We start from the raw sequence: 19805 nt of genomic DNA, 5'->3' as shown, positions 1-19805 counted from the left end.
TCATCAAGATGTATTAATTTTATGTAGCATGAGGGCCAGCTTGTTGAGGTTTCTGTTCTGTTTAGTTCCCATAGCCAGCAAGTCCCAAAGAAAATCACACAGAGGTCTCCATTTGATATAAACTGATTGGCCCATTAGCTCAGGCTTCTTATTAGCTCTTGTAGCTCATATTAACCCATTATTCTCATTTATGTTAGCCACATGGCTCGGTACCTTTCAGAGCAGGGTAAGTCACATGTTACTTCTTCGGTGGTCTGGGCTGGACTGGGAGGAATGTGCATCCTCCTTCCTAGAATTCTCCTGTTCTCTTCACCCCACCTCTACTGCCTGTCTGGTTGACCCCCTATACTTCCTGACTGGCAAATCAGCGTTTATTTAAAATATGATTGACAGAATACAGACAATTCTCCCACACCAAATTTAGTACTATCAAATTTCCTGGAGATTCTATATTCTTACTACATTTATCAATGAGAAATAATATTTACATTGTGAAAAATACTTTTTGTTTGGATTTTCGAGACAGGGTTTCTCTGTAGCTTTTGGTTACTGTCCTGGAACTAGCTCTTGTAGACCAGGCTGGCCTCAAACTCACAGAGATTCGCCTGCCTCTCCTTCCCGAGTTCTGGGAATTTCTGTGAGGGGCCTATCACAGGCCCTCATGCCAAATCTGGTTCAGTATCTCCATCATAAAGGAAACTCCTTCCCAGAGAAATTATAGAACCTACTGCCTATAGGCATTATGATTTCTATCATACTGTTGTGGATAATAGAACATCTATAGAAGATAGAACAAAAAAATTCAGGAAAAACTATAAAGCAAGTTTTGCAAACTTCCATAAATGAAAAAAATGAAAATTAAAAATATACTGAAGGTCTGGTGCAAAGGTATCAATAATTTCATCAGAATCTTGGCCTTTAAATTGGCTTCTTCAGGATATGAATGTTCAATTTTTAGGGATTAGAACTTTATCTCAGAAAAAGGAGAGGGCGAGATTGTTTGAATATATAGAGCCCAAAGGAAAGAGAAGAACATTAAAGCCATATGTAACTATCAAATACTCAGATTAACATTCTCCGAAATCATAGAAATAAATCATAAATTAATGTATGTTTCTGGGAAAAATACTACAAGATATTATGAAGGCCAGTCATCAACTTTGAAGTTATACAAGAATAAGGCAAAACAGTTGCTGATATTTCAAAGGTACCAATAGCTGTATCATTAAAATGGTAGAAAGTTAAACCTCTATGGGTTCATCAATGGCTTTTAACAATAGAGAAATTGAAGGCTTTAAAACAGTTGACACATGAACAACTAGATGCTCAGTATATAAAAGCATAAATCAGTTCTTGAAATTCTCCTGTATTTTTGTTAAAAAGAAATGTGGAAAATTGAGAATGATAACTGATATGAGTTTTTAATAAGGTTATTCAGTCAATGGTCTCTCCACAGCCCAGCACTCTTTTGCCTTTCTATTGCTAAAAGGTGTTTTTTTTTTTTAAAAAAAATCATACTGATTTAAAAGATTGTTTCAGACTTATACCTTTACAAGAAAAGGACAGGGAAAATTTTGTTTTCACAGTGCTGACTTATAATTCTCAGCCTGCTAAAAGATATCAATGGATGATTCTCTCACACAAAGAACAATTTTCCAAGGCAGCCATTGGAAATGAACTGGGAGCAATTTCTGGAAACTATAGTTTGGATTACATGGACACTATTTTATAATCTGATTCAAATATAGATAATTTAGAAAGAATATTTGAAGAAGTAAAGAAAAATTAACTTGTTGGAGATTATAAAAGTACCCCAGCAAAAATACAAAGAGGGGATTCTATTAATTATTTCAGCTATAAATATAGGTTTATAAAAACCTATAAATATATGTTTATAAATACAGGTTTATAAAAAGTTAGATGTCGACAGAGCTTTCTGTCCCATCTGTTTCTGCAGCCATTCCATTCCAAAGAAACACACAGTGGTCTACATTAATTATAAATTGTTTGTCCTAGTAGCTCAGGGTGCTTATTACTAACTCTTACATCTTAACCCATAATTCTTGTGTGTGTTAGCCATGTGGATTGGTAACTTTTTTCAGCGAGGCATTCCCATTTTGCTTCCTCTGTGTCTGGGTGTCAACTGAAGACTGAGTCTTTCCTCTACCCAGAATTTTCCTGTTCTGGTCACCCCACCTATTCTCCCTGCCTGTCTATTGACCAATTAGTGTTTTATTAAACAATACAAGTGACAAACCTTTACAAGGTACAAGACCATTGTCCCAGAGCACTTCGCCCCTTTTTTTAAATAAGAGCTCTTAATCTAATCTCCTTTGTTGACATTTTTCTAGACCATTATCCATAGCAAATTATAGCCAAAACTCTAAACAAAAATAAACATGAACTATGTAGCTGTAGGAGGAGACAGACACCAGAAATTTTCATGGTAAGTCACAGCCATATGGCAATACACATATTAATAGAAATAAGTTAATTTAAGATGTAAGAGATAATCAATAAGAAACTAGATTTAATAGACCAAGCAGTGATGTAATTAACACAGTTTCTGTGTGCTTATTTTGAGTCTTGGGGTCAGAAATGAGCAAGCAGCCTCTGATAACAATTTGGTACACCAATATGTGCCAGTTAAATCTACATCAAATCTGAGAAAGATTGGAAAGGAATTTAGACACATGTATACACACACAAACACACATGCACACAAACCAGAGTTAAGCATGGCTTCTGGGAATTAGCAATTTCTTGGGTGGGCTCTGTTTACTATAAGCGAGAGCATCTCATTTAAGAGAAGCTTCTTGACTCAGCTTTAGCTGCTAAAACCTTGCAGCCCTTTGAAGAGGCTCTGCTACAAAGAACTTAAAAGGTATTTATGAATAGCCACAGCATGCTTCTTTGTGGTGGCAGGGACCCTCAAACTCCATAGAGGTGTGCCAATAAACATGGTTCCCCTCTACCATGAAGTTAGACTCTCAGAAAGCTAAGGAATGGGGTGGATCCAACCATCAATGCCACCACTTTAATCATAGCCATGTTTCATAGCAAATTAAAGATTCCTGTGTTCAGAAAGAGAGAGATATGAAGTAAGGATAGATTCAAATAAAATAAAACCTCTAAATGGTTTACAGTGTATTTAAATATATATCTTTGGTAGAGAAAAAAAGGATAAAGTCCTTAAAAAAGAAAAATAAAGAAAGAGAGTAGTTGGGTGTGGTGGCACGCACCTTTAATCCCAGCACTTGGAAGGCAGAGACAGGTAGATTTCTTCGAGTTCAAGTGTGAGTTCCAGGACTACAGAGTGAGTTCCAGGACAGCCAAAGATATAAAGAGAAACCCTGTCTCAAAAAAAATAAATAAATAAAAATAAAGATAAAAGAGATAAAGTTTAAAATAAGGCCATGTAAAGATGAAAAATACACAGAGAATCTGGATACTATATGTTATTGTGTTGTCTTTGAATTATTTGATGGTTGAGGAAGGAGCAACAGCTGCTAAAAGACATCCAGATGCTGCTGGATTAATCCAACATATATATTTTGAAAATGCCTTAAATTCAAAATTTAAGTCAAAAGAAATGTTACTTTGGAGAATAGATTTTGATTTTGTTTTCACAGGAAAAGAGAGGCTATGGATTCCTGCTGGCTTAAGAAAAATCAGGTTTTATCCAGGAAGATGCCTGAAAAATCTCTGATAGGAGTGGATGATCTGGTGATCCAACAGTTAAGAAATGCAAATTAGGTGATATTGATTGCAGACTCTTAATGACTTTCAAAGATTGCTAGAAGACACTTCCATGGGACACTATTGGGATAGGTCCTGACAACCTGATTAATTTTAAAGAACCCTTAGATGATGACAAGGACTTAAATACTCCCAAGAAATTATCAACTGAAGCTAAGAGAAAATTTGCTTTGATTGAATAGAAATTACAGAAGGCATATGTGTATCATGTGGATCTGTATCTTAATTGCATTCTGGTCAAATTACCCTCCAAACATTTTTCTAAAGGAATTTTAATACAGATGGAAGATATTATCTTAGAATGGATAGTTTTTACCACATTAACAAAGTAAAAATTTAAAAATTTACGTGGAACATTTCTCTGAGCAAATTCTTAAAAGGAATTTGAGACTTTATCTATTAGTGAGAATAGACCCAGAAGAAATTACAAGACCTCTGAATAATGATGAAACTGACCAATTATAGGAAGAAACTAAACCCTGTAAATGAGCTTAAAGTAATTTTTTTAGGAGAGATTACAAACAACTATCCCAAAGGCATGAGAATGCTACTTATAAAGAGATCTAGGTTAATCTGTCATTGCATTGTATGGGATACACAAAAAACTGGTGCCCTACATTGCATACTGATTCATATAAATCTAGAAAGGCAGGATAAAAATCTGAAAATTTAAGTAAAGTAGATAAAAACAATTTTGATTCTGTCCAAAAGTTAGAATTATATACTATTAATATTGTGCCAGGAGACTTTAAAGAATCTCTCAGCATAGTTACTGAATTGAAATATGCAGAAAGAGTAGTTTTGATTTTGATTTAATTTAATTAATACAACTTTTTTGATATGTAAAGAGATATTGATATTTAGGTAGTGATATATAATATATGAGAGGTACCAGTTCTCACTCCTCTGAGTTTTTATTGGAATCTGAAAAGGCCAAGGTGATGTGCAGGATGGGAGTGGAAGAAGAGATGGCATGGGGTCAACTGACAAAGGTCTGATATCCAAAATATATAAAGAACTCAAGAAATTAGACCGTAAAAGGTTAATCAATACAAGTATAAAATGGGGCACTGAGCTGAACAGAGACTTTTCAACAGAAGAAGTTCAAATGGCCAAAAGACACTTAAGATCGTGCTCAACTTCCTTAGCAATCAGGGAAATGCAAATCAAGACAACATTAAGATACCATCTTACACCTGTCAGAATGGCTAAAATCAAAAACACCAATGATAGCCTCTGCTGGAGAGGTTGTGGAGAAAGGGGCACTCTCATCCATTGCTGGTGGGAATGCAAACTTGTGCAACCACTTTGGAAAGCAGTGTGGCGGTTTCTCAGGAAAGTCGGGTTCAACCTACCTCTGGACCCAGCAATACCACTATTGGGAATATACCCAAGAGATGCCCAAACATACAACAAAAGTATATGCTCAACTATGTTCATAGCAGCATTGTTTGTAATAGCCAGAACCTGGAAACAACCTAGATGTCCTTCAATGGAAGAATGGATGAAGAAAGTATGGAATATATACATATTAGAGTACTACTCAGCAGTAAAAAACAATGACTTCTTGAATTTTGCATACAAATGGACGGAAATAGAAAACACTATCCTGAGCGAGGTAAGCCAGACCCAAAAAGAGGAACATGGGATGTACTCACTCATATTTGGTTTCTAGCCATAAATAAAGGACATTGAGACTATATTTCGTGATTCTAGAGAAGCTAAATAAGAAGGTGAACCCCCCAAAAAACATATAAGCATCCTCCTGAATATTAACCTTCATCAGGCGATGAAAGAAGACAGAGACAGAGACCAACATTGGAGCACTGGACTGAAGTCTCACGATCCAAAGGAGGAGCAGAAGGAGAGTGAGCACGAGCAAGGAACTCAGGACCGCGAGGGGTACACCCACACACTGAGGCAATGGGGATGTTCTATCGGGAACTCACCAAGGCCAGCTGGCCGGGGTCTGAAAAAGCATGGGACAAAACCGGTCTCGCTGAACATAACGGAAAATGAGGACTACTGAGAACTGAAGAACAATGGCAATGGGTTCTTGATCCTATTGCACGTAATGGCTTTGTGGGAGCCCCGGTAGTTTGGATGCTCACCTTAATAGACCTGGATGGAGGTGGGTGGTCCTTGGACCTCCCACAGGGCAGAGAAACCTGCTTACTCTTTGGGCTGAGGAGGGAGGAAGACTTGGTTGGGGGAGGGGGAGGGAATGGGAGGTGGTGGCGGGGAAGAGGCAGAAATCTTTAATAATTAAATAAATTAATTAATAAAAAAATATAAAAAAAAGAAATATAGGGAGATCTGCTAAGATCTTGGTTTTTTTTTTTTTTGGCAAGTGATTTTCAATTATTTTGTCATTATATCCAAAATGATAGTAACCAAAAAAATCTTTCAGTCCAAGAATGTACAGGATTATTCTGTCCTGTCCAGTGAATCTCTAAAAGTGGATTCCTAAGGAAGATGATGGACAATGCTCCAACTAAGGGCATGTCACCAAGCAAGGGCTCCAGGATCATCCACATTGTTCCATGAATCTGATTACTTTTCAAACCAGATTTATAAAATTATGTCTTGATCTCCAAATCAAACTCAAAATTTCTTGCAAAACTAATCTGAAGGCCCAGAACATGTTATCTTTTGTTTACATTTTTAGTGTAAACTTTAAACCATTGACTCTGAGGGTCTGCTGACTCACATTCACTTTTGTGAAACTGAGCTGGACATTTGCTCCCGCTACAACTGGTTCTATGTTTTCTCAAAAGAGTTTCTTTGTAAATTGACAAATAAGGGACAACATATACTTTACTATAGTATTTAGTCATTCTACTATTTTAGTAGAAAACTATGTCTGGAAAATAAACACAGGTGGACAGATTGCAGGTGTGCACACCCAGGTGCACCGCCTACCTTTGTCCTCCTAAAACACCTGCACACAACATAGGTGGCAGACTTTGAGGCTGCAGCTCCAGCAGCAACAGGTGAGAAGCCCAGCATCACCCAACTGAAGATCAGCCCCATGTAGCCGAGGGCATAAACTGAGAGCAGCATCCTGAATCTGTGGCCACCCCTTCATTCACCCACCAGCTGCCAAGAGTCAAAGGGGGACCAGGAACTGTGAAGACACATGGGAGCAGAAAGCTGCATCCTTGCTCTGTGGAACAGGCCCAAGCTCCCACTTCTCAGACCACCTACTGAATTCAGAAGCCCGGCAGAAGCAGCAGGCATCCCGGAAGATTCTGGTGAACTCAGACACCCGTGACAGCCCAAGCCGCAGGACTTGGGAATCCAGCTTTAAAAGAGACAGGCTGAGGTTCCTGTACAGGATACCAAAGCCAAAGGTGGGTCCCAGGCCTCCAACCATGCACTATTGCGAGGTCTGCAGCATCAGTTCCACGGGGCCACAGACCTTTCAGGACCTTCTGGAAGGACAGAAGCAATGGAAGAATCAGGCAGCTCAGGTGACAGGTACACAGCCCACCAGAGGTCCAAAAGGTGCCCAGAGTCTTCACTGAAGCCTGTGTGCTGTGTCCTGCGCTGATACCAGTGCATGAGGGGAGCCAAGCACCAGAAGTTACATACCAGGCGAGGAAAACCTATAATCTTTAAGCCCATACCTCAGAGTGTCACCTACACCTAATGTTTGGACAGAACCCTGAGACATCAGACAAGCAGAAAGCTCACACAAGTCATAACTCACACATCTCAGGTCTGGCGAGCACTGGCCTCCTATCCCTCATCTCCCAGGCCTCAATGCAGCCTACTTCTTGCTGCTGAGGCAAACGTGGCTCTCCCACAGATGACAGGTCATTCTACCCCGCCTGTCAGCACTCCTCTGAGAGGGACAGCTTGAAGTCAACAATCAACAGGGTTGGGGAATTGTATTGGACCCTTATGTTTGATTAGTGGAGAAATTTTGTGGTTCTTTAGGTCACAGTCATATGCCCACACTATGTCTCCAGACAAGGGATGGTATTTGGGAGCTGAGCCTTGGTTCTGCCTTCATGGGTATCAACTCTAATATGGAGATCCTGGGTGAACAAAAACAGAAAATGTGCCTTCCTAACCAAATGGACAACCAAAAATGACAAACAACATGAAGGAAAGGATGGAGATCCCAATGCTTACTTGCTAAAGGGACCAAAGACTAGATAGCCCAGAGGTCTACAATAGAACGAAATGTGACTGGAGGTAAACTCAATTGTTGTTAGTGAGGATTCCTCCAGTAACTAATGGGAACAGATATAGAAACTTGCAACCAAACATTAGCCAGAACATGGGAAATCCCACAAAAGAGTAGTCAGAGGGATCAATGACACCACAGACATCAACTAAGCAGGGCTCATAGGGGCTCACAGCGTCCATAGAGAATGAAATGATTATCATGGAAACTTATGGATCTGAGCTATGTCCTTTGCATATATGTTATAGTTGTGTAACTTGGTGTTCTTATGGGACTTTTAACAGTAGGAGTGAGGGTTGTCTCTGACTCTTTTTGCCTGCCCTTGGGACATTTTTCCTACTTCTGGGTTGCCTCATCCAGCCTTAATAGGGTTTGTGCCTACTTTTATTGTAAATTGTTATGCAATGTTCAGTTGATATCCCTGGGAGGCCTGTTTTCTTCTGAAGAGAAGCAGAGAAGGAGTGGATCTGGGGGAGAGGCAGGTGAGGTGAACTCAGAGGTCAGAGTGGAAGCTATGGTTTGGATGTAATATATGAGAGAAGAATAAATAAAGAAAAGAAAGAACTATCCACAGGATTAAATGGTAGCTCAACACTCAAAAATAAACTTCATAACACACTACACTGCACAATAGAGTGGATTGAAGGCCAAAATCATGTCTGCTCATGCAATGCAAGCAGTTTAAAACATTATCATTCATGATACAAATAGTCAACAAAATAGGACTGAAAGTGAACTATTTCATCATAATACACACCATTATAACTTCTATACTCAACACACTTAATATTGAAAAGCCAAAAATCATTCCCACTGGTATCAAGGATATGACCAAAAATGCTTGCTTTTCCTACTTGTATTACTATTAGAACTTCTAACCGGGATAATTTGTCAAGAAAAATTAAATGTGATACAACTTGAAAAGTACAACTTGTATGTCAGAAACCTAAATTTGAACTCAGTTCCTAAAATGTTGGAAACCCTGAGTCAGTCATTTTTCTATGACTTTTCATGCAATTTGTAGAAAACTATAAAAGTTGTCTGTCTCCTACTAGATAGCCAGAAATATAGCCACATGTCAATATTGCATGTGTGTGTGTGTAGGGGGGGTGTTGGCATTCTAATTATGCATGATATTAGAACCACATTTTGGGTTGGAAAACCAACATCACTTCAACCAAATGACCACAACACTGAGCAGTCAATTTAAATGGATTTTCTTTAAGTTATATAGTACATGTTAGCATAGATTTGCACAGAAGCTTTGCTGAGTTCCATGTATTTTTAATAACAGAAATGCAATTTTTTTATTTCTTTTCTTTTTGAATTAAAAATTTTCACCTCATCCCCTCCTCCCATGTCCCTCCTCCTCCCCCAACATCCCCTACCCCTCCCTCTACAGTCCAAAGAGCAGTCAGGGTTCCCTGCTCTGTTGGAAGTCCAAGGTCATCCCCCCTCCATCCAGGTCTAGGAAGGTGAACATCCAAACAGACTAGGCTCCCACCAAGCCAGTACATGCAATAGAATAAAACCCAGTGCCATTGTCCTTACCTTCTCAGTCAGCCTTCATTGTCAGCCACGTTCAGAGAGTCCAGTTTGATCACATGCTCTATCAGTCCCAGTCCAGCTGGCCTTGGTGAACTCCCATTAGATAAGCCCTGCCCTATCAGTGGGTGGGTGCACCACTCATGGTCTTGACTTCCTTGCTCATGTTCTCTTTCCTTCTGCTCCTCATTTAGACCTTGGAAGCTCAGTCCAGTGCTACAATGTTGGTCTCTATCTCTATCTCCATGCATGGCCAGATGAAGGTTCTATGCTGATATGCAAGATATTTATCAGTGTGGTTATAGGATAGAGCCAGTTCAGGCGACCTCTCCTTAGCTGCTCAAGGAACAAGCTGGGGACATCTCCTTGGACACCTGGGAACCCTCTAGAGTCAAGTTTCTTACCAACCCTAAAATGGCTCCCTTATTAAGATATATACTTCCCTGCTCCCATATCTACCCTTCCTCCATCCCAGCCATCCCATTTCCCAAAGCTCTCCCCATCCCCCCCTTTTTCACTTCTCTCTCCCAATCTCCCCTTACCCACACCCTACCCTGACGTCCAGGCTCCCAATTTTTGTCTGGCAATCTTGTCTACTCCCAATATCCAGGAGGACAAATATATGTTTTTCTTTGGGTTCACCTTCTTAATGAGCTTCTCTAGGATCACGAATTATAGGCTCAATGTCCTTTATTTATGGCTAGAATCCACTTATGAATGAGTACATACCATATTCATCTTTTTTGGTCTGGGTTACCTCACTCAGGATAGTGTTTTCTATTTCCATCGATTTGCATGCAAAATTCAAGATGTCATTGTTTTTTACTGCTGAGTAGTACTCTAATGTGTATATATTCCATACTTTCTTTATTCATTCTTCCATTGAGGAGCATCTAGGTTTTTTCCAGGTTATTATTAAAATAATGCTGCTATGAACATAGTTGAACAAATGCTTTTGTAGTATGATAGGGCATCCCTTGGGTATATTCCCAAGAGTGGTACTGCTGGATCTTGAGGTAGGTTGATCCCGAATTCCCTGAGAAACCGCCACACTGATTTCCAAAGTAATTGCACAAGTTTGCATTGCCACTAGCAATGGATGAGTGTTCCCCTTACTCCACATCCTCTCCAGCAAAGGCTATCATTGGTGCTTTTGACTTTAGCCATTCTGACAGGTGTAAGATAGTATCTCAAAGTTGTTTTGCTTTGCATTTCCCATCACTAAGGAGGTTGAACATGACCTTAAGTGTCTTTTGGCCATTTGAACTTCTTCTGTTGAGAATTCTCTGTTCATTTCAGTGCCCCATTTTTTAAACTGGGTTAATTAGCATTTTAATGTCTAGTTTCTTGAGTTCTTTATATATATTGGAGATCAGACCTATGTCTGATGCAGGGTTGGTGAAGATCTTCTCCCATTCAGTAGGTTGCCTTTTTGTCTTAATGACAGTGTCCTTTGCTTTACAGAAGCTTCTCAGTTTTAGGAGATCTCATTTATTCAATGTTGCCCTTATTGTCTGTGTTACTGGGGTTATACGTAGGAAGTGGTGTCCTGTATCCATGTGTTGTACACTACTTCCCACTTTCTCTTCTATCAGGTTTGGTGTGTTCAAATTAATATTGAAGTCTTTAATCCATTTGGACTTAAGTTTTGTGCATGGTGATAGATATGGATCTATTTTCATTCTTTTACAGGTTGATATCCAATTATGCCAGTACCATTTGCTGAAGATGGTTTCTTTCTTCCATTGTATATTTTTAGCTCCTTTGTCGAGAATCAGGTGTTCATAGGTTTGTGAGTTAATATCTGGGTCTTCTATTCAATTCCTTTGGTTGACTTCTCTGTTTTTATGCCAATACCAGGCTGTTTTCATTACTTTGGCTCTGTAATAGAGTTTGAAATCAGGGACAGTAATGCCTCCAGAAGTTATTTTATTGTATAAGATTATTTTGGCTATTCTGAGTTTTTTGTTTTTCCATATAAAGTTGATTATTTTCTTCTCAAGGTCTGTGAAGAGTTTTGTTGAGATTTTAATGTGGATTGCGTTGAATTTATAGATTGCCTTTGGTAGAATTGCCACTTTTACTATGTTGATCCTACCCATCCAAGAGCTTGGGAGATCCAATTTCTGGTGTCGCAGAAATGCAATTGTTAATGTATTTTTAATATAAACTTACTTTTGCAAAGACGTAATCAGATTTTAACATCATATTCCCCTTTCTTTTACCTTTCTTTTCTTTTTTTTAATAAATGAGGAAAGCAAATATGCTCTTTAATCTTAATTATTAACTTGATGCTAGTTTGATCCACCATGGAAACAAACATCTGGGCATACTTATGAGGAAGTATTTGAAGTTAGTTAATTGATGTGAAAAACCTATTCTAAATCTGGGCAGGAACATTGCATAGACTATGAATCTGAGCCAAATAAAAAAATGAGGAAGAGGGCCTGGAAAGATGGTTCAGAAGTTAGAAGTGCTTATAGCTCTTACAGAAGACCCACATGTTCTCTCAAAACCACCTGTGACCCTACTTACAGGGGAACTTAATGTTACCCCTTCAAGCACACATAAATGGAATGCATTCATACTGATATACACATAAACATAAATAAAATACATAAATATCTTTTGAGGAGAAAGATAGCTAAATACCAGCACTGATCACTCTCTTCTTCTTTACCAAGAACACAATGTAGCCAACTGTCTCAAGGATATGCTATCATGCATTTTCTGCCATGATGAACTGTATTCCCAAATTATGAATGAAAATAAAGCCATTCTTCCCTAAGTTGCTTTTGTCAGATATTTTCCATTATAATAAGGAGGTTTTTAATATGGAAAATTATAGAAAAATACTCATGGTCTTTAATTAACAGAACAAAATCCAGAAGTCAAATCTTCTAGTAGTTCCTGGTCAAATACTATTTGTATTGTGCTACTCTTTTCTATCATTTATCTGTAGACCCATGAACTGATATACATATGACCTATGATATGGCCTTCCCTTCACATACAAAAAATCACCATAGCACAAACTTATTTAGTCTAACAATGTCTACCAATTTAACTCAGCCTGGAACTAAATAAAATCTTCTGTAAACAAAAACATGAATGTTTAATTATAATGTCTATATTGGTTTCTTTTAGCATTGCCGTGACTGTATCTCAGAGACAGGCAAATTAAGAAAGATAGGAGTTTTATTTTAATTATTATAAAATACAATTCATTCTGGTAGAGAAATAATGACATCTAGAGCTGTTGAATCTATGGTGGCTGGAGTATGGGGTACCTGGTCACATTGTGTAAGCAGAAAGAAAACAGAGAGCTCAGCTTGATGTGGTGCTGGGTTACAACTCTTAAAGGTCTGCACTTAGAGGTCCACTACCACTGTGCCTCACATGCCAGTGATTCCAGTCAGACCATCCCCAAACAGCACAATCAGTTAGGAACTTAAGCATTCAAACCCACAAGTATTTCCTTAGAGATGGGTCATCACATGTGTCCCCACCTGGCTAAAAGGAAAAGGGTCCCAATTACATCACTTGTTTAAAGATATTTTACAGTTATTTTGTGGCTCTCATGGCCTATCAGTTAAAGGCACTGGTTTCTTAATATCATCACTTTGAATATTATGTTAAATAAGAAAGTTTTCCTAAGCAATTTACATTATATGTTTCTTTCTTTTTAAAAGATTTATTTATTTCATGTATATTGGTGTTTTACCTGTGTGTATATCTGTGTGAGGGTGTCAGATCCACTGGAACTGGAGTTACAGAAAGCTGTGAGCTGCCATGTGGTTTATAGGAATTGAACCTGCATCCTCTGGAAGAGTAGCCCATGCCCTTAAATACTGTGCCAACACTCCAGTTCTACACTATATGTTTCATAGTAAAATCCTTTCTGTGTAATTTTCATATTTACATTATGTATATATCTTTAAACTGAAACAGATCTCCCAGCAATTATGTTACGGAATAATAAGGATCTATATGTTTAAGCATTAAACATAATATCAAGCATCAATTAAAAAAGTATGCTCAATAATTGATCCAGTGTATTCCATCATTAAAACAAAAACTTATACATAGTATAAGAACATATAATGTAATAATAATAGCATAAATAAGGAGCTAGAAGAGATGCAGAAAGAATTAACCAACTTACAAATGAAAAGTAGATTTCATGGTTACATAACATCTCTCCTTGAGAAATGTCAGTCTAGCTTTGAAAAGTTTATCAGATGAAAGGGCAATATATCTTATCATTTTCAGTAAGTTAATTGATTATTAGTAATTTGCAGAAACTTCTTTCCCAATGAAACCTTTTGCTAGCTGAAGAAAGAATAATGGTTCATGGAAAGGAAAATTCCCTTAGTATAGTCCTACATAATCGACTTTGCAGTGTCTATTTTTTCTTTGTTATTGTTGTATGTCAGCTGCATTAACCTAGTCAACATTATCTAGATATCTGTTTGATATTGCAAGGAAAATGTTATCTTAAATAATATTTATTGTTTTAAATGTTTGAGATTTTGAAATAATTTCCAAAGCTAACCTTTGATATCATAGGTTAAAAACAAGTTGCAATTATGTTTATTTCAACGCTAATAAGGAGATCTCCAAGTTCTTCATCTCTGTAACTATGGCCTTTTGAAAATATGAATTTGTTTATTTATAACACACAGATAACTTTAAGCTGGAGAGATAATTACAATGATGATGGAGGTGGGTCATTTGTCTCTCTGTTGTTTTCATTGGTTAATTAATAAAGAAACTGCTTGGCCTTTGATAGGAGAGAAAATTAGGTAGGTGGAGTAGACAGAATAGAATGCTGGGAGAAAGAAGCGGAGTCAATCAGTCGACATGATTCTCCTGCTGGACACAGATGCAGGTTAAGTTCCTCCCTGGTAAGCCACCAGCTCGTGGTGCTACACAGATTATTAGAAATTGGTTAATCAAAGATGTGAGAATTAGCCAATAAGAGGCTAGAACTAATGGGCAAAGCAGTATTCAAAAGAATACAGTTTCCGTGTAATTATTTTTGAGTAAAGCTGGCCGTGTGGGCAGCCAGGCGCCAGGAACGTAGCCTGCCGCTCCTTACAACAAAATGACCTATATATTTTTTTTCAAATGGCACCATAGAACTGAAATCACATTTATTTTAGCAGTAAATTATCATGCAAAGTTTTGTGCATGGTCACTAGACACATAATGATAGCATTGCATGTTAGTACATGTTCAAAAGTTACAATTAACTTCAAAGTACAACAAATTTTATACTAAAGTGTCAATTTTTTAAAGGTTGAAATGTATTTTTTATTATTCTGACTTTAACTTCTTTTTAAATGAGTCTGTGAATTATCATTTGTCACATGGTTTCTTTTCCAACTTATTATAAGCAGTTTTTGAAATCCTGAGTACTCTGCCAGCTAAATGATGGAATAGAAAAAAATTCTAATGACAAGTATTTCTATGTCTATCTCCTGATTATCAGGGCAACATGTAAATCCACAATGCTCTTTTCTAACAAGTATCTCCAAAACATAGCTCTCAGTATATGGATTACAAATCTCAGTTTTGCCATTTAATAATTGTTCAAAGTTAAGTTAGTAGCTAAAGCATTCTGTCTTGGCTCCTAATCTGTAAACTGGTAATGGGTTTTGGACTGGCTTCATGGTATTCTTTATTGAAAATATTAAATAAATTAGTATACTTGAAATACCTTATAAAATATCTCAATCAGTACTACATAATTATTGTTGCTGTTGTTTTGTGAAGTGGGGAACTTAGTTTCCTCAGGGTTTTCAGGGCAAGCTTTGGAAGAGCTATAATATTTTAATGTGAAATTACTGTGTCCCATTAAACTCAGAAACCTATTCTACAGATAATTTTTTTTAGACTTCGCATTGCTCTTTGGATCAAGATAGAATGGCTACATGAATTTTAAACTTTTTAAATGGGTCTTGCCATTTATTCCTAAAATGATATTTTGGAAGGCTTAAACCATGGTGACCCTGTTAGACTTCTTACAAGAAATCATTTCATCACCTTTTTTTTTCTTTTAGCTTTTTAAAATAATATTGTACATATGAACTCTACATAAAATATTCACCCCTCATTTGTCAATCTGCTCGACTCTTGTGTAGTTTCCAGGTGACACATTTAATAGCATTGTTTTGGCAATCTAACATCAACTATCAAAGGCTCTCATGACTCTGAACATCTCTTTATAGATTTTATCTTAGTGGTTTTTTTAAATTTTTGTCTTTATTTCAAAACTGTTTTCTTCTGATGTATTAATTTTTAAGTATCAAACTGCTATGAATGTTTTTACATACCCATTTTGAGTTTCCAATGGTAAGTGGTACAGACAACTCAAAAATTTATTAGATGAATAAAATATAAAAATGAAAAAAACATTTTTGTTGTGCCACATCTTCACTTACATTAAATAAGAAGCATAATGAGTATAAAAATGCTGATGACATATTATGGGATAGATAAGAAAAACTGATAAAAAAAGAAGAGGAAGCTTTGAAAGAATCTAATGAGTTGCAATCTAAAATACAAATGACTTTAGGTTTTATTCCATGCCATTAATCTCTTACAGAAATTGTTGATGCCTTTCATAATTATCAGAAATATCCTCCAAGGTTAAAGCCAACTTTTGTAATGTTTTCTAGGAAACCATATAAAAACAATTGAAATGTTGAATACAAATTCATACAGAGCGAAGAGGGAACACTTTTTTCCTTTTTGTCATAAAAGTAGTCTGAAGGAAGAAACACTAAATATCTATAAGGTTCAACAATATGTTGTTACTCGTTTTACTCTGTAAGCCATAATATACAACTGTTGTGGAACACTGTCTGGGATGAATGTCATGACTATTGCTCTCTTGAATTCTTTGCAATTGTAATTACATGTTTGAGACCCTTGTGGGGAATGTTCACATGAGTCCTCATTCATCCTGATAATTCATAGACAAATAAAGTTCATTAGCAGGATGGGGCTCACAATGCTCTGCACTTTGCTATATATATATATATATATATATATATATATATATATATATATCGGCAGTTAATGGTTTCTAAAGCAGAGATTTTTTTCCAGTTGTGTAGTTGCTAGTATGTTGCCCATGCTCCTGTAAATGATCCTCACTTGCGTGCCTATGAGTAGTTCCAACTAAAATCACAGGTTCACTTGTCCACGCTTGAGTGGAATTACTAATTTAATTTGTTATTGGTACCCTACCTGAGATAAACATGTGTTTGTCTCAGTAGGAAAAATTTATATAATGACATTCAAACTATTTCTTTATCTATAATTTAAAACTTAATTACTATGTTTGTGATATTTTTAGTAGTATCATTTTGCTGTAATGAGGATTTTTCTAGGTTTTCCAGCATGCTGTTTAAAGGATCTCTCTTTAGAATATATCCAGTTCTGTGTGTTTTTCCTGTTTTCATGGTCAGGTTCTTAAGGTCATATAGAAACACTACACACCAGATACCTTCATTTACTAAGATGAAGAACTCTCATCCCATACAGCTCCACTCTCCAACTTTCCATCATATTCCTTTCAGTGAGGTGAAACTAAGAGACCCTTGTAAGGACTAAATAAAACTTGCAAACGTACATGAAAATATTTCTCCAGTATCATTTAATTTTTTTTATTTTGTGGAAGTCTCTCCAAGTTTCCCAGGATGGCCATTCACTCTCTTGTGATTAACACAGGTGTCAAACTTGTTTACTTTTTGCTTCAGCCTCCTGAATAGCTGAAATTGTAGGCCAGCTCCACTTGCCTTCCTATATTATGAGTTTGGAACATATGAAAGGCTGGGGAAATTTCTTATTTTACTAAGCACCCATAAAGAATATACTATATTTATTTTATGTCACAGTATTTAACTAAGTTTTTCAGTAATTTAATTTCCTAGTCCCATAGTGTTGTACTGAGTACTAGGCAAAAAAAATATCCTGGCAATGTAAGATATTTCTGATGTTTATTTATAGGCAGTATTGTGAATGTTCTGTACATAAATCACACATTAAGCACCGAACTAACCCCCAAAAGGATAATGCTTAAAATACATTGGAAAGATCTATGAGAAAATTTACAGTGATTGACAAAATACACTATTCTTTGTAAGTTATAATTAACACAGCAATGTGATACTTCCTTTTAAATACAGATATAAAACTGTGTTTGTAACCACAGTAATTACAACATTAGACTTAAGAACATAAAGGATGCAATGATCTTTGGTGAAATAAATTGGATAGCAGGATAATAGGGTTAGTTAAAAGTAGTCTGGATTATTCATGAAAACATCCCCAGGCATAAAAACTATCATTAAATAATTTTAGGTCTTTGTCATCTACAAAGTACCCCCCCCCAGGAAAAGAATCATCCAGTACTGTCACAGAAGTGGTAATTAAATATATTTGTATCTCAGACATATTTTGATATAATCACTAAAACCCTAATCTAGGACTTTAAATTTTCCTGAATAAAATAAAGTACAATGTAATAAAGCATTAAATGCAATTAGTTTAGATTGATAAGTTGTTTTATAAACAGTGGGGGCTCTAAATAAATGGGATTCAAGGACTTTTTCTGTAGCCACATGGTAAACTTCGAAGGATCCCATTTAATTGGAAAAAAAGACTAAGAATGATTTTTTTTTTTAATTTTGTGGTGACACTGAAGACAAAATATAGTTCTGTTGATCTTGGTTCACTTCAGAATAATCATTTTGTACAAGTCTAGTATGTTGTAACAAAGGTACAAACACCAGAGACAGAAAATATGACTCTTTGCAATTGGGGAAACACCCCTTGTCTAAAGATATCTTTGCCGTAAGAAAGTGGACTCAGTTAACAAATTCAGAAACATTAAATAACACAATAGCCACAGTAAAGCATAATAACAAAGTTAGCTTAGACTTAATTTTGAAGTCTGAGAAAATAAATTTGACATTTACTTTCTTTTGTCTAGTTTGGGATCACTGTATCTAGGAAAATATTCACAGACACAAAATAATATTGGTCTAATTAACAAATTTAACTATGTAAACTCTTAGTAGTCTTAATGGTAAATGAACCTACTAACTTTAAATAGAGAAGATAAGAAATGAAGGACAATATCCTAAATACTATAGAGAATTTTTAGTAAAATTACAAGCTCTATCTTTTATTACATAGCAAAATTGGTTGTGCCTATATCTTAGTGCTATGAGTTGAGGATCAATTATCTCTTCTTTCTTCAGTCTCAAACCTGGCTTCAAATCTAAAGAAGCAGTTCAGTACCCAATGAAATCTGTCTCTGCCCATTGACACATTTCACAGACATAAAATATTCTCTAAAATAACATGGGTTTTGGCTGAACATGAATCTTCTTATAAACAGTAACAGGAAGAATGTGTGATAGAGGAATCTATGCCGTTATAGTCAGTGGTGTGATGGAGGTGGGTCTTGTATTAATCTGTTGCTTTCATTGGTTAATTAATAAAGAAACTACCTAGGCCCATTTGATAGGCCAACCCTTAGGTGGGTGGAGTAAACAGAACAGAATGCTGGGAGAAAGAACCTGAGTCAGGGAGTCACCATGATTCTCCCACTCCAGACAGACGCAGGTTAAGATCTTCCCTGGTAAGCCAGCTCATGGTGCTACACAGAATATTAGAAATGGGTTAGATCAATATGTAAGAGCTAGCCAATAAGAGGCTGGAACTAATGGGCCAGAGAGTGATTAAGAGAATACAGTTTCCGTGTAATTATTTCGGGGCATAAGCTAGCCATGCGGGCAGCTGGGTGCCGAGGACGCAGCCCTGCTGCTCATATTACATCAGAGTGGCACCCAACGTGCTAATGAACTCCACGTAAAACCTGAGAGGGCTTAAAAAGGACACAGAGAGAATTTAAGACAGCTTTTTGCTGTTTGTGGGTTGCCTGTGGCAAAGAAATTGTCCTGACTCAGCAGCAGGAAAAAACTGGCTGTTTTAAAATGCCGGCTTTCTGGGCTGTGCCGCCATCGTGATCTCTGTCTGGCTCCTGCTGGAGACAGAGCTTTTGAATGGAGCATTTGGAGTAAAGTGCTATGGCTTGCTTGATGGCAATGTGGACTGCTGTGTGCCTGGAACTGTGTTTGGCTCAGGGGCACCAAATGGCTCTGAGGCAGGAGGGCTCAGCTCTGCCATGCTGAACTGTGCTGGTCTCAGGCAGGAACTACCATAATTACCGTAATAACATCACAGTTAAGGTTTGGACTGAGCAGGACACAGGCGGTACCGTATTATC

At 37.0% G+C, this 19805-nt stretch overlaps 1 pseudogene; it reads left to right on the top strand.

The window, feature by feature from the left end:
- Window positions 1–201: 201 nt before the first annotated feature.
- The window catches only part of LOC130868559 (uncharacterized), a 70605-nt pseudogene continuing 51001 nt past the window's right edge, over window positions 202–19805 (top strand).

The sequence above is a fragment of the Chionomys nivalis genome, chromosome X (genome assembly GCF_950005125.1).
Source record: "Chionomys nivalis chromosome X, mChiNiv1.1, whole genome shotgun sequence".
Lineage (NCBI taxonomy): Eukaryota > Metazoa > Chordata > Mammalia > Rodentia > Cricetidae > Chionomys > Chionomys nivalis.
Note: the sequence above shows the minus strand (reverse complement) of the source record. Positions and strands in the feature narration are given on the sequence as shown.